Genomic DNA, 15,575 nt, shown 5'->3' on the forward strand with positions numbered 1-15,575 from the left:
TATTTCGGAGTTGCTTTTCAAAGCATAATTACCTTTTAATCTTTAATCTTCTAAATGCGGTCAGTCTAAGGAGTCTAATAGGCCTAGAGGGCATCTAAATTTGTTTGGCTTACACCGTACCCCACCACTTTAGACTATCTGGTGACTATCACTCACTTACCACCTTGCAGCTTATACCCCATAGTGTGGTTCTCACCTGCTCTGTGCAAAGTGCAGGAAAATGGGTGTAAAATGCTACAGAATCAGAACTCTCCACTCACTTGCACTAGTGCACCCCATGTGCTGATTATTAAATGAAGATAAGAATAATAATGCAGAAATACAAGAGACCTATAGGCCTAGACCTGTAAGAGGTAGCTTAAGCAATTAGCCTAAGTATGAAGCCAAACAGCCTGAGTAGGACTAAAGTTGCTGAACTGGCTTGGCACAAGTAAGTAAACTAAAAATGACCTTAAGTCATAAGATTTTGTTTTGCTTGTTTTGTAATTATCACAAGTGTTGAAATTGAGCATCAAGTGCTGACAGGTAACCACAAGAAGGTAGTTTGTATCAGCTTTAGGGTCTTTTTGGAGGACAACATCAACACATGTTTAACTGCAGGTAGTTATGACAACTAATTGACATATGCTAATGAGTTAATATATTGAATAGGCTAAAGACATGCCCAGCTGAACAGTAATTTGGGTACCACTGGGGACTGATCTAGGGACAAGAACCTACCAAATTTCAGAATGTTAATTGGGAATTCTAAATAATCAAAGTAATTAATACTGAACCAATAGATCAGGCAACACTAGCATCTCATATCCACAGTGCTCAGTTGTGAAGGACATGGGGAGTCAAACCAGCTCTTATGCATCCCCATCCCCTTGGAAACTGACCTACAGAGGTTAAGTGAGGGTAAGTGAATCCAGACATTAAGATGTCAGAAGAGAAGAGTATACCAAGCGAAGCCAACAACGGGGGGAGGTGTCTGAATGTGTGTGCAAACATAAGCTGTACCCTATTTTAACTTACACCTTGGTGGCATGTAACCTACATCATCTTAGTCTCCCTTTCACTTCCTGCTGTGTCAATCAGTGTATGCAATTAGGTCTAACTGGGTTAGTGGGGGTCTAGCCTACATTACCTCTGAACTTGGCCCTCTTTCTCTATTAACATATCTGCGTAAGGGATGTCAATAACTCCCTCCCTGGGTATTGTGGGACTTCGTTTAATTAATGGGGTAAAAGCTCTCAGATCCCCAGATGCAAGATGTTTCTCTACGTGTATTATTTTTGTTACCTGGTGGTGTCAGACACCACCAGTGTGTGCTCTGCTCTGTTCCATGATACCAGTCGGCTGTGTGTGTGTGTTCTCCCTGTGTGCTATCCTAGCTCTGCACAGATAGCTGGCACAGCAGATCTTGAACAAACTGCCCAATGCCCACAGACTCTAAGAAGATACAAAGGCACCCGGCCAGGTTTATTGTCAAATGAAAGTCTCTGGTGCCCCGGATCAAATGTCTACAGTTCTGCTTGTAAGTATGTGCTCCCTGACAATGGACCGGCTCAGTCAGTGACGGGATTTGCCACTGCTCCCTAGGCCAGACAAAGACGTCCACTCAGGGATAGGTGTCAGAGTAGCAGCCGTGTTAGTCTGTATTCGCAAAAAGAAAAGGAGTATTTGTGGCACCTTAGAGACTAACAAATTTATTTGAGCATACGCTTTTGTGAACTACAGCTCACTTCATCAGATGCATTCAGTGGAAAATACAATGGGGAGATTTATATACATAGAGAACATGAAACAATGGGTGTTACCATACACACTAATGAGAGTGATCACTTAATGTGAGCTATTACCAGCAGGAGAGCAGGGGGGAAAAAGCCTTTTGTAGTGATAATCCAGGTGGGCCATTACCCTCTGATCCCACTGAGGGTTACCAAAAGAAACTACACCATTTGCTCAAGAAACTCCCTGAAAAAGCACAAGAACAAATCTGCACAGACACACCCCTGGAATCCTGACCTGGGGTATTCTATCTGCTACCCAAGATCCATAAACCTGGAAATCCTGGATGCCCCATCATCTCAGGCATTGGCACCCTGACAGCAGGATTGTCTGGCTTTGTAGACTCCCTCCTCAGGCCCTACGCTACCAGCACTCCCAGCTATCTTCGAGACACCACTGACTTCCTGAGGAAACTACAATCCATTGGTGATCTTCCTGAAAACACCATCCTGGCCACTATGGATGTAGAACCCCCCTACACCAACATTCCACACAAAGATGGACTACAAGCCATCAGGAACAGTATCCCTGATAATGTCACAGCAAACCTGGTGGCTGAACTTTGTGACTTTGTCCTCACCCATAACTATTTCACATTTGGGGACAATGTATACCTTCAAATCAGCAGCACTGCTATGGGTACCCGCATGGCCCCACAGGATGCCAACATTTTTATGGCTGCCTTAGAACAACGCTTCCTCAGCTCTCGTCCCCTAACGCCCCTACTCTACTTGCGCTACGTTGATGACATCATCTGGACCCATGGAAAAGAAGTCCTTGAGGAATTCCACCACGATTTCAACAATTTCCATCCCACCATCAACCTCAGCCTGGACCAGTCCACACAAGAGATCCATTTCCTGGACACTACGGTGCTAGTAAGCTATGGTCACATAACCACCACCCTATACCGGAAACCTACTGACCACTATTCCTACCGCCATGCCTCCAGCTTTCATCCAGACCACACCACACGATCCATTGTCTACAGCCAAGCTCTACGATACAACCGCATTTGCTCCAACCCCTCAGAGAGGGAGACAAACACCTACAAGATCTCTCTATCAAGCATTCTTACAACTACAATACCCACCTGCTGAAGTGAAGAAACAGATTGACAGAGCCAGAAGAGTACCCAGAAGTCACCTACTACAGGATAGGCCCAACAAAGAAAAGAATAGAACGCCACTAGCCGTCACCTTCAGCCCCCAACTAAAACCTCTCCAACGCATCATCAACCTAGATCTACAGCCTATCCTGAAGGACGACCCATCACTCTCTCAGATCTTGGGAGACAGGCCAGTCCTTGCTTACACACAGCCCCACAACCTGAAGCAAATACTCACCAGCAACCACACACCACACAACAGAACCACTAACCCAGGAACCTATCCTTGCAACAAAGCCCGTTGCCAACTGTGCCCACATATCTATTCAGGGGACACCATCATAGGGCCTAATCACATCAGCCACACTATCAGAGGCTCGTTCACCTGCACATCTACCAATGTGATATATGCCATCATGTGCCAGCAATGCCCCTCTGCCATGTAAATTGGTCAAACTGGACAGTCTTTACGTAAAAGAATAAATGGACACAAATCAGACATCAAGAATTATAACATTCAATAACCAGTTAGAGAACACTTCAATCTCTGGTCACTTGACTACAGACCTAAAAGTTGCAATTCTTCAACAAAAACTTCAAAAACAGACTCCAACAAGAGACTGCTGAATTGGAATTAATTTGCAAACTGGATACAATTAACTTAGGCTTGAATAGAGACTGGGAGTGGATGGGTCATTACACAAAGTAAACTATTTCCCCATGTTTATCCCCCCCTCCCCCCACTGTTCCTCAGACGTTCTTGTCAACTGCTGGAAATGGCCCACCTTGATCACTACAAAAGGTCCCCCCCCACCCCCCCGCTCTCCTGCTGGTAATAGCTCACCTTAAGTGATCACTCTCGTTACAGTGTGTATGGTAACACCCATTGTTTCTCTATGTATATAAATCTCCCCACTGTATTTTCCACTGAATGCATCTGATGAGGTGAGCTGTAGCTCACAAAAGCTTATGCTCAAATAAATGTTTGTCTCTAAGGTGCCACAAATACCCCTTCATTCAGGGATACATTCTTATACACAAGTACAAATAGGTTACACATCACTCCTGATACATTGAGGTAGAGCCCCCCTACGCATTAGGGTGCTGCCTCTCCCCTGGTACAGGTTGGTTCAAAACAACAAGTCTATCCATCATATTGTCCTTTGACCCTGTCTTTAGGATGGGTCTGCCTGTTCCTTGTTATCTCTGTGGGATGTGTTCATACCGGGATGTTCTGGTGCCATCCTGGCACATGCTTATCTTATTAGTGCTTATATGTGTATATGTGCTTTTAGCAGCTGCCTTCTTGCCAACTTCTGTGAGCAGGGCCTGCCTCTGGCTCATAACATAACTTTTGCTTTATGTTAGCAACGTCTTGACCATTACTTTAGTTCAGGCTGCAGGCCTCATTCCAGGCCTCTGATACAAGGGTTTATGTTTCAGGGACTCATCTTACTACACCTGGATACCAGGATGAGAGCTATCAAGGTAAATTATGAGATGACCCCAAAATAAAAAGTAGGCCCCAAGGTTTGGTTTCCACCAAGAGAAAAAAGGAAACATGACAACCTGCCCTTTTGCAAATTGCATCTCTAAGCAGAAACATCAGAAGCGGGGAACCTTGGTACACAAGAGAGGGCTCACAACTAGTATCAAGAGGATTGACAAACAACTGTCTGTGTCTGAGCAGCCATGTGGAAGGCAGTCTAACCCACGGATGCTGTGTGGCGGGGGAGACAAGACTTTGAAAAGCAGAAACTATTTTCCTTTCAACCAGCAATTGAAAGCCCTTGGTGCCTATTGGAGCTGGATGTGGCGCATTTCTGGAGCAGAAAAAAACCCTCACAAAACCAAAATGTAAGAAAAACAAGCACAGAAAACCCCAGTGAAATCTCAGGTGAGAGAAGTTTGGGAAGTTGCCTATCACTGCCAGTCACTGGCAAATGACCACAGGTGACATCACCACGGTTCCAGGCACTCCAGTAAACAGGAAACAAAGGTACTTTGTGCCTCTGGTCATAGTAAAGCTGGCTGATTATTTAGCCCATACATTGCACCTGCCTAGACCTCGGATAAGCCACTTGCCAGCTTCATTGCTGGTGGCACCGGTTTGAGGACTGAGATAGCAGGAAGTGCTTCAGGTCAGGAGTCAGGTACACTGGCAAAGCTGTGCATGGCGAGCTCAAAGACTGCAGTAACCGGGGAGCTGACTGAAGTGCATTGGATGAACTGTTTATGGGATCACAATTTGCTGCTGCAAGATAGGAGAGAAAAGTATTGCCAGGGATATGTAAAGGCCCCAGCTGGAATAGCAGAAGTGTTGAGCATCAGGTAAGACAGAGCAAATCCCACACTTCATCCAGTGCATAAGTCCTGCACTAAGCAAACAAGTCGTGCTTTTTATTCCCTTCACCCCCAACTTGCATGGTCTGCCATCACCACCAGTAGCATGATCTCAGCTGAGTCTATGCAGCTGCAATTTCAAGCAGCAGATTATTTAAAAAGAAGAAAGTGAATGCCATACCTGTGAAATGCAGCCTTGGCTGTAATAAACGCTGAAGTTGACTATTCCTGGAGGGACTTGCTAATGTAGGAGATTGATTCACTGCAGTGTAACCCCCCAAGGCCTTTACACAGAGCTCTGACTAAACTTCCTATAAAATCAATCCAGCCTTTTCACCACTTTTGACAGGGTGTTCTAATATTAATCCACTCTCCTTGTCAGTCAGCTCCACTAACAAAGGCTTTAATGAGCTTTAACCAGGCATAAACACTAGATGGAGGATTCCTGGACCCCTTTGGAAAATACCATCCTGGCCACAGGTAAAAGGCAGGCATCTCTGTTTTAGAAAAATAAATGCCAACAGCTGCCAAGCCCGGAGGAGGTGAGGTGTGAGGGTTGAGTGATGAATTGAGTCCCCTCTCTCTCAAGAAATGTGTATGTAAAGGAGGTAGGTTCTTTCCCTGGCTAAAAATGACCCAGATTTAATGGCCCAGAGGGCTGCCACTTTCTGGAGCCACTGAAGTGAAAGGCAAAGGCTAGCAGGCAAGTCAGCCTGAGGAGCACAGGCACGGTGATCCAGGCTGACCGTACTCTCTGCCACTGTGGGGAAGTGGCGTTTTGCTGTGTGAAAAGTGTCAGACAGGTGAATCCTGCGATTAAGCCAGGCACAAAATATCCTGCATGCCCTTTCTCCTGTCTCATTTCTGCAGCTTGGCCTCACTCCCCACTAACTCTGCCCCACTGCAGCTGGAAAAGGAGTTGTCCACTGGGGTTTGCTCGCACTGTAATTAGGAAAGCCCTGAGCTCCCTGCATGCAGGTCAGGCAGGCTCAGAACACACTGCAGGGGAAGCACAGCGATGCGATTCCTCTACAGAGCCACAGGGCCCTTGAGTTACTGTCAGGGAATCTGACAAGCAAAGGGAGAAAGGGAAGAGACGGAGGGAGCTGGGCTAGGCACTGAGGTGCGTTGGCAGAGCTGTGGGGGTGGGGGCCTCAGACCTGCAATAGCCAGGGGTGCTGGAGGTCAAAACTGATTTGCATTGTGCAGGGGACAGAGATGCACGATGGGAGTAACAGGGGCTGTCTTCGGACAGGCTGAGGAACACTGGCACAGCTGGGGGAGGGAAGTTTGCTCACCTTCCACTGGTTATAGGCTTGACTTGAGCCAGGTACATTTACATGGAGCTCCTCTCTAGCCCAATATGGGTTCAGGTAACCAGCACATTTTCATGTATCCCAGGTAGTCTGGGTTCCCTATGGCTCCGAGCTACTGGAGGAGGTAGCGGCTTTTGTTTTATCTGAGATCAAGGATAGCACCCAAGGTCTCCCCCGTCACAGACATCCCTGCCCCTTCCCCAGCTGTTCTCACTGCAACCTCTGGTGACCAGGGCCTCGCTCCTTGCCTAGTTCTTCCTCTGAGAAGGCTGCAAACAGACCACAGCAGCTGGTGGGGCAGACTCTGCTCTGGATTCATTTATTAAGAAATAGGCCATGCCAAGACTGGGTGGCTTAAAGGCTGGTGGTGGGAGAGACAGGGAGCTAAGACCAGGCAAAATCAACCCTATTTTCCTGAATTTGCACCCGGGGCTCACGTGGGGAGCATATCTAGGCCTGCATGCACACAGGAACAGACGCTGCAGCACTGCCCTGGCAGAGTCCAACCAGCTGGCATCACACTAACAGCTGGGGTTTTACTGCCCTCCTCACATTCACGCTCAGATTACTGCTGCAGAAGGAGCTAATTAAACCACCTCTTCCTGCTTGGCCCAGGAGATAAGTCCGGCAAGATGGAAGCTAGGTTCAGCCACCATGCCTGACTATTGGATGGAGGGGAGGGAAGGACAATGGTCTTACTGCACTCCCCAGTTTGGTTACCTGCACCACCCAGAGCCCCTCTGCTGCCTCATACCCGGTTGTGTGAGTCACACTGAGCTCCGGAGTGTGCCCACCCCCAGCCAGCACAACTCTCCTTATTACTCTGCTGGTCACAGGATTGCTCTCTTGACATCATGTGCTCCATCCACCCGGTTTGTTGTATCCACTGGTAGCCTCTCACTTTGTACTGCTAATGTAAGCTGTGTGGGGCATGGACTGTCTTAATTGTGTGTGTCTACACATATGTACAGCAACAGGGGGTGTTATTGTTAATACTACATCATAATTTAAGAGCCAATGGTCAAAGTCCTCAGCCATTACTTAGGTCAATGGGAATTTTGCCAAGTAGAAACCTCAGAGGCCCCTCTGCATCTAACCTTCATTGTGCATCTCCAAATTTACCTACATTTCCTTCTGCACATGCTTCGCACACAATGTTCCCCAACAGTTTGGGTTTGAGTTTTCTTAACTCTAACCCGTTGTCCTGCCCCCTCCTCCTGAAGCCCAGCACAGGCGCTGTCCCTCACTGGGTAATTCGCCTGAGCCTAATTTCGAGGTGTTAGAGTGCAGCTGTGTGTCGCTGGATGTGTTTCAAAAAGAATAAATTGGGGTTGGACTCTTTCAGCTCCAGGAGAGGCTATTTTATGTTTCCCTCTTTCATCCTACACACTCAAATAGCTGTAAATCATCTCTGGGCCAAGAGCAAAACCTGGATCATTTCATTCCAAGGGGTAATTTTTTTTATTTGTAAGGAAGCCTGTGAAAATAGGGGTTGCAGTGGAGATGCCTTTGCGCTGTTAACTACAGCGGGGCCGTGCTGGCAGCATGCACGTATACCTAGGTTACAGGCCTAGTATAATTTTGATGCTGCACATGTAATCTGCAGCGGGTCAGTTCCCCATATTTCCCCCTGAATACCCTTTTAAAAGTGGTCATTTCTCCTGACAGGCTGGTAAGTGGCTTTCTTTGGGAGATGCTCAATGTCTCCCCGTGGCTGAAGTGCCACGTGCAGCTGTGACACGTTGAAGCTGCAGTAACGATGCATTTTTTGAGTTAATGGGCATGTACAACACCCGCAACTTGTCAGCCCCGTTAGCTGCTGCCGCTGCCTGGGGCTGCAGTAAATTGCCCAGCCTCTCCCGCGCTCTCATTCTGGGTCTCCCTACCCCCCCCAAAGCTTTCCTGGTGTTTTGATTTTCAGAAATGGGCTTGCTGAGGAGGCTTCAGACACAGGGGGCCTCTGGCTTCGCTGACTCAGCTGTTTTCCTTGGTGCACTTACCCCTGGTGCATTAGCAGGGAAGGGGGAGAGAAGGAATCCCCACATGGAGTGCTGCAGCTCCTTATCGCTAGCAACCACGTTAGCCTCCCCTGGCTTGCAGAATGGCATTACCCTGTATCCCTCTCCCGGGGGCCAAACTTTGCAGTGCTCGTTCTATCACCTGGGAATGGAATCCCCGAGAGCACCCTCTGCGGTAAAAGGGAACAAGCCAGCCCCACAGCCGTACTGAGGGTATTTTAATGGGGAAGTTGGTCTCTTCCTTTTGGGCTAGGTGCATTATACAGTAGTACCTTCCATGAGTGCGCCATCCAGGCCAGGAGTCAGGGAGACCCTGTGTGGTGATAGTAGACAGCATGGGCTGTGGTTAGCTAATCCAGAAGCTAGAGGGACAAAGAATCAAAGGGCCTGTCTGTGACAAGCAGCCTGAATCTTGCAGCTATGCTCATTGTAACTAGAGCAGGTAAAAAAAATTTTACCCTCTTTTGGAGAATCAAAAACTAACTAATTAAAACCAAAGTCCTGACTCATCCCCCTTCTCCCAGGAAGAAGACAGCCTGTTAGCCTTACTGCTTCCCTCCCAGTGAGGCTAGCCCTGCAAAAGAGGTGGCCACTATATTCTACAATGGAGGGTGCAGACAAACGGAAACACTGGGAGAGCTAGGGTGCAACCTGCAGTTTGCATCCTCTGTATTATAGAGTTGGGACTTGCCAAGTGTACAGGCCCCAGGGTATGATGCTCCATGTTGAGCCAGGCAACCAAGCCACAGAACCTAGGTATGTCTGCAAAGCACCACATATGTGTACCGAGTGTGTGTGATTTTGCAATGCCTACAGATTGAAAGGAAGATCGAAATGTATAAATTAGTTGCCCCATCTTTCTCGGCGACCTTTCGGCAGGGATTTTCTGAAACTCAGCATTGGCCTCTCTTCTACCATTGAGGTCAATGGGGGTTTATCATTCACTTGCTTCATTAATGGGAGCAGACTATGGCCAAAGCTGAGTGCTTTGGAAAACCTCATACTTTCTCTCCCCAGGCTGCACCTCTATTTTGAGGACAAGCAGGACAGAAGTCAATTTATGGAGCTTTAGTGAGGCCCCGATGAGATTGACCTGACTGGACTGTCACTAGAAGAGGTGCAAAAATTGCTAGAAAGAAGGGTGGAAGCAGAAGCGTTTATCTTTTCATGAGATTTTTAGAACTATGGGGACATCTAAGTCTGTTGAGAAGGCAAAGCCATCCCTGCCCAAATCGGAGGCGGCACTGGAGTGTGTTGAGCCCTTCAAATATTGGGTAGCATGGCTACAAGAGATGTTACACATCAGTTAGCTAGAACTGGACTTGTGACTGCTGGTCTAGCAACACCAGCCACATTTGAAGAAGCAAAGGTATAACCGAATGTAAAATGAAATTGCTGCAGTCTCTCGTCTTCAGTATCTTGCTACATGCTTCTGCCTTTGAACTGAAATGTTACAGGTGGTTGCTGCATGTGAGCTATATCTACCGCACAATTAATGAGGAATTAATCAGCCAGTTTTACCGCCTAACCAGAGTGATACCACATAGTGTCAAGACGATGAGACGAAGAAAACTTGAGTTTGTGGGAGATGTGAGTCGATGAGCAGAATGAAGATTGCTGAGGCAAGTCTTGCAGGGACTGATGCCAAGTGCCAGGGGCAGAGGGCACCCACAGCACATGTGGTTCAGGGGGCAGTGTGATGCGCTTCTTAAGGTGGTGTAAAGACTGAAATGTGGAAGATGATAGCAGGCCAAGGGCTCCCGTGTGCTGTGTTTATGGTTCTTTGTGATGCGACTTGCCTTGCACTATGAGAATAATAAAATAGTAAGGGTGCTTAGGTTGCTGGTAATTTGCTTGCCCAGCCCTTAGCCAGGCAAAGTTGGAGCATCACCCTGCCTTTCTGTAGTGAATATTCAGTGTGCAGCAGATGTTTGTTTACCTATGAAAAACAGGTGAACACATTCAAGTCAGAAGAGAAACTACCTCCTTTGTTCTTGAGTTGGCATGTCCCTAACCCTGGAAGAAGGTGGAGTCACCTCACGATGCCAGTCTGTCAGTCTAAAACTCTCCTCTGAAGTTTTCCTTCCTTATATTTTTTTTTGAGAGGATACTACTCCAGCCAAAATGTGACTTGTGAGCAGGCTCCTTCCCTCAGTTACACTGATAAAACACTGGACTTGCTCTGCATACATACCAGGGTAACGGACCACAGAATTTGGCTCTGCACCTTGAAGTCCTATGATTCATGTTATTATCTGGACAGATCTGGGTCCAGCTAGCGGAGATTGGCAAAGCACCTGAATGCAGAGCTGAGGAGATGGCCCTTTATTTTTCCAGTATACAGCAGAACAGAATTAAAAAGTAGACCTGGAAATCAGAGGAGGGAACACACAGGAATCATCATCTGAATTGGTGTAACAACCTGCAGGATCCATTCTTTGTGCTTAATTCTATGGGAACTGGAACTGCAAATATTTACTCAAAATTAATATCATCAATATTAATAGTCATCAACAGGAAGTCCCTGGGCCATTTCTTAAGGATCACCTTAATATTGTCTGCCTTGAAAGAAGGTCCTGAGTGGGCATTACAGTAGCTGTAATGTTCAAAACAAATCTAATGGTTTGCTTTACTTTTCCCCTCAGCAGAGCTCTTAATTATGTATCTTGCAAATGTGCTTGGAAAATGGATTAGATGCACCAGCTGTTTACTACCATGGCAGAGCCCTTTCCAAAGCATTTGTAGTGGCTCCCAAGTATTATATCCACGGTCCCTGCTCTAGCAGTGCAAGCATGTGATCAGGAAGGACCCGCTTTGGTTCAGTGTGAAGATTAGCCTGGGTTTTGTAGACCAGATGAAAGGTATTTTGCTTGAATCAGTCACAGCTGTCTCTGCTCAGAAGTAAGGAATAGGGACAATTTATGCAAGGTTGGTTTACTTTGTTGGTATGTTGTTGTCAGGGTTCCTTCCCCACTCTGAACTCTGGGGTACAGATGTGGGGACCCACATGAAAGACCCCCTAAGCTTATTCTTACCAGTTTAGGTTAACACTTCCAAGACACAGATCCCATTCTTGCCTTCGGATCACTGCCACCACCAAGTGATTTAAAAAACAATCAGGGAAAGGACCACTTGGCATCCTATTTCCCCCAAAATATTCCCCAAAGCCTATACACCCCCTTTCCTGGGGAGGTTGAGAATATCCTAACCAATTAGTTACAACATGATCAAAGACCCAAACCCCTGGGTCTTAGAACAATGAAAAAATCAGTCAGGTTCTTAAAAAGAAAGATTTTATTTAAAGAGAAAAAGGTAAAAGAATCACCTCTGTAAACTTAGGCTGGTAGTTAACCTTACAGAGTAGCAGAAAATGCAAAGAGCACAGAGGAACCCCCTCTAGCCTTAATTTCAAAGTTACAACAAAACAGAAATAAACCTCCCTCTAGCAAAGGGAAAATTCACAAGTTGAGAAAACAAAGGTAAACGAATATGCCTTGCCTGGCTGTTTCTTACAAGTTTGAAATATGAGAGACTTGTTCAGGGAGATTTGGAGAACATGGATTGATGTCCTGTCCCTCTTAGTCCCAAGAGCGAATGGCCACAGAAAACAAAGAACCCAAAACAACCCCCACCACACACACCCCGGATTTGAAAGTATCTTTTGTCCCCATTGGTTCCTTTGGTCAGGTGCCAACCAGGTTACTTGAGCTTCTTAACCCCATACAGATAAGGGGGAATTTAGGCTACCCCTACGGTTATGACAGTTGTTTTGCAGGAGGATGGTGGAAGAGAATATAGGAGCATTTAACAAACAAAAACACACACATTAGAGGAATTTATCTCAGAAGCAATAGCTGACGTGAGGTGTGGCAGGGCAAGGGAGAGCAACCAGGCTGAGGATTTTGCAACACACAAAAGGAAGAACAATCAAAAACCAAAGTGTTGGCATAGCAGCAGAACATGGCATGCTTCCCCTCTTTCCCAATGCACAGAGTATACTATAATAATTATAACTATAACTAATGCACCTTTCCTCCTTACTGTCTAATCTCACCTGGTTTCCCCCCACCCACATTTACAAGACCCTGCAGAAGACTGGAGCACCTTCAGTACCCCAATGGGAGAGAGCCTGCTCATCTGAACCTCATGCAGCTACAATTAACTGTACAAGGGATGGTTTTCTTTTTTCAACTAAAATTTCCTGGGAGGAAATGACAATAATCCAAGCTCACAGTGCAGACCAGGGGCATTTTCAAAGGCACAAAGTGGAGTAGGGTGCCTACCTGCCCTTTGTGCCTTGGGAAAACGTGTGGCTGTTATGGGCTGCTCCAGGAACACTAGCTTTTGTTTTTTGTAATTTCAAAACATTTATCTTTGGGTCTGTGTGGCAGTGTATGCACACCCCATCTCCTGGCAGGGTGGACAGTGGGTGTGTTGAGACCACAGTTACAGTCTACCAGACTGTCTTGGGCATCACCATGATGAGGTCCAATGGCCAGAATCCCTACCACAGCCTTCAGGTACAGGGCAGCATGGCCTGGCAGCTAGATCCAGGGGCCACCACCAGATGGGGTGGTAGCCAGGGTAGGGGGACCCAGGCCCACCTGACTCCACTGGGTCCCAACCTTGTGCCTTAATGGCAGAGTGATCCACCACTGGGTCAGTAGGGAATCCAACCTCAACGTGCTAGCCTTAGATGGGTGGGAGATAGCACTCACTTACTCACCCACCCTCCCTGGGTCACTTCCTACCAGGCTCCTGAAGCTGCAGTCCACAGGACAACAGGTCTTCAGTCCAGGTCACAGGATCTCCAGCTCCTGCACTACAGCATCCACCACGTATCCTTCCTTCTCGGCAGACAAACCAGATTGAGCTGAGCTGCTCTCCTTTTATACTAGCACAGCATTTGGAGCATGCCCAGCACAGTCTGAGGGGCGGGGCTTTCTCCGTCCATAATGGGGGATTAACCCTTTCCTGCCTAGTGCACACCCTGTCACAGCCTGTAACCTGCAAAGATCAAAATCCAGCCAACAATCAGAGGCCTGGATGCAGTGAGATGGGACAGCACTACTTCACTTTCATAATCCAGACAGTACAAATAGCTGTTGAAATCAGAGCTATTATTAAAGATATGATGAGTATACACCAAGCATGACCTCTCCCTTAGAGCAGCTGGTGCTTTAAATGCACCTAGCTTTAGGTAACTATTAGTATAGATAGAGATGGGAAGACTTTGAGGGGGGGCTATGGTGCAATTCTCTAATCAAAAGCTCTGAGGGAGGGCTGAGATGATTGGTTCTAATGGATAACTGAGTATTGAGGAAAGTGGGTGGATGCTGTATTTTATGGGAACTGAACAGACATGAGCTAACTGGAGGGTGTGGATGCTGGTCCACAAAGGGAGACGGGTGAGGTAATATCCCTCTTTTTAACTGATGTGTAAAGGCAGTCTGATAGGCTTTTCTAAAAAAATTTTGTATGGTGTTTTCTAATCTGCTATACAGATCTCCTGACCTATAAGAATCTCTACATTGAGCAGTAAAGAGTCCTGTGGCACCTTATAGACTAACAGACGTATTGGAGCATGAGCTTTCGTGGGTGAATACCCACTTCGTCTGATACATGTGATACATTGAGCAGAGGGCTCAGCTAATCCAGCCCAAGTGAAATTGACTGGAAACAGACAAGCACTATGTGATAATAGCATCATAAGCAGCAAGGAAGTGAAATCCAAGGAACAGACAAATTAAAGGATTTTTGTAATAGGTACTGAACAGAAATGCTACTTGAACAGTTGGGAGAAAAGGTCTCTAAATAGTCCCCCAGGTTGCAGTTTGCTGCTCCTCCAAGGCGATTGCCACCAAAACCAGACTTTATTTTTAAGTTAGAACACTGAAAAGGGAGATTTTCTGAGGGCACGAGGGGAACTTTCAGGCCCTCCAGCTCGGTCATCAAGAAGCAAAAGAATCTCTTTTCTTGCAAGTCACTTTGGAAAAGGAGATGAGAGGGAAAGAAGGGGGGTGGAGCTGATAAATCTATAACATTTTGCTTTGAAGAAAAGCCCCCTTTCAGCTGCTTGCCTCCTTGTTTTGGTCAAAACACGAGATGGGGGTAGAGGTTAGATATAAAGAATAGCACGTTAAACATGCAGCTGTAGCCTGCACAGCTGGACCAATGACAGTGATCTGGGCACTGTTTCTTATTGTCATTCCCAGCTACCCAGAAACACACGATGTTTTAACGATGGATAAATAAATGCACTAAATATAACTGCACTCAACAAGGGGCCGTAAGGCGTGATTTACCAGACATTTTGCCACTGTTCTTGCTGACGGGTCTCAGAAAGCTCGGCCCGGCATATGATGAACTGAGTTACACTGCGTTACAAGCAACCTGTAAAGACATGCCAGCTCCAACCTTGCCCTACTGCTGCCCCATTTTGGCTGGGCACTGAAGACAGGATCTAAAAACCTCTGCTCATTAGCCAGATTCAAAAAGGGGTCTTATAAATGAATTAAGGTAATACATCAGCTAGAAAAAATTCATTGCTAAGCACGTTAAGCTTACATGGTGGTCATCACGAGGGTGTTTGCAGATGCAGGAAGTGGGTCAGTTATTCTGTATCATGTAATGTTCAAATGCTAGTGGGCATCCAGTCTGGAAAAATCATAAAATCACTGAAAGGGCCATAACTCTAAGAAACAGTCTAATTTTCACCGCAATCAGCCAAAATTTTCTAAATACAATTGATAATGCAACTATGTAATCAAAATAGTGCTGTTTTGGAAAGTGTGAGAAATATTTAGCCCCAGGTGATATGTTTTGTGTATTTTCCCATCCTTGTTTGTTTTCGGGTAAGACAGAAGTCTGTAGTCACAGGACAGTATGAGTATGTTTGAACCATGTAATACATAAAAATATCTGTCATTATTTGTAGAATGGACTGATTGGAGAAGTTTTTCTGTCTGCTATGTTATATTTTATGAATATTGGCTATTGTGCAATGATTCCTGCACT

General features: G+C 46.3%; 1 long non-coding RNA gene across 2 annotated transcripts in view; it reads left to right on the forward strand.

The window, feature by feature from the left end:
- LOC122463569 overlaps positions 1-7,588 on the forward strand; it is a 31,484-nt gene extending 23,896 nt beyond the window's left edge. The window contains exon 3 of one of the 2 annotated variants that reach the window (XR_006287046.1): positions 4,325-7,555. This is a non-coding gene — a long non-coding RNA (uncharacterized LOC122463569). Of the gene's footprint in view, positions 1-4,324 lie in introns of both variants that reach the window. The other variant, XR_006287047.1, reaches the window with a different exon arrangement.
- The last annotated feature ends 7,987 nt before the right edge of the window (positions 7,589-15,575 follow it).

The sequence above is a fragment of the Chelonia mydas genome, chromosome 22 (genome assembly GCF_015237465.2).
Source record: "Chelonia mydas isolate rCheMyd1 chromosome 22, rCheMyd1.pri.v2, whole genome shotgun sequence".
Classification (NCBI taxonomy): domain Eukaryota; kingdom Metazoa; phylum Chordata; order Testudines; family Cheloniidae; genus Chelonia; species Chelonia mydas.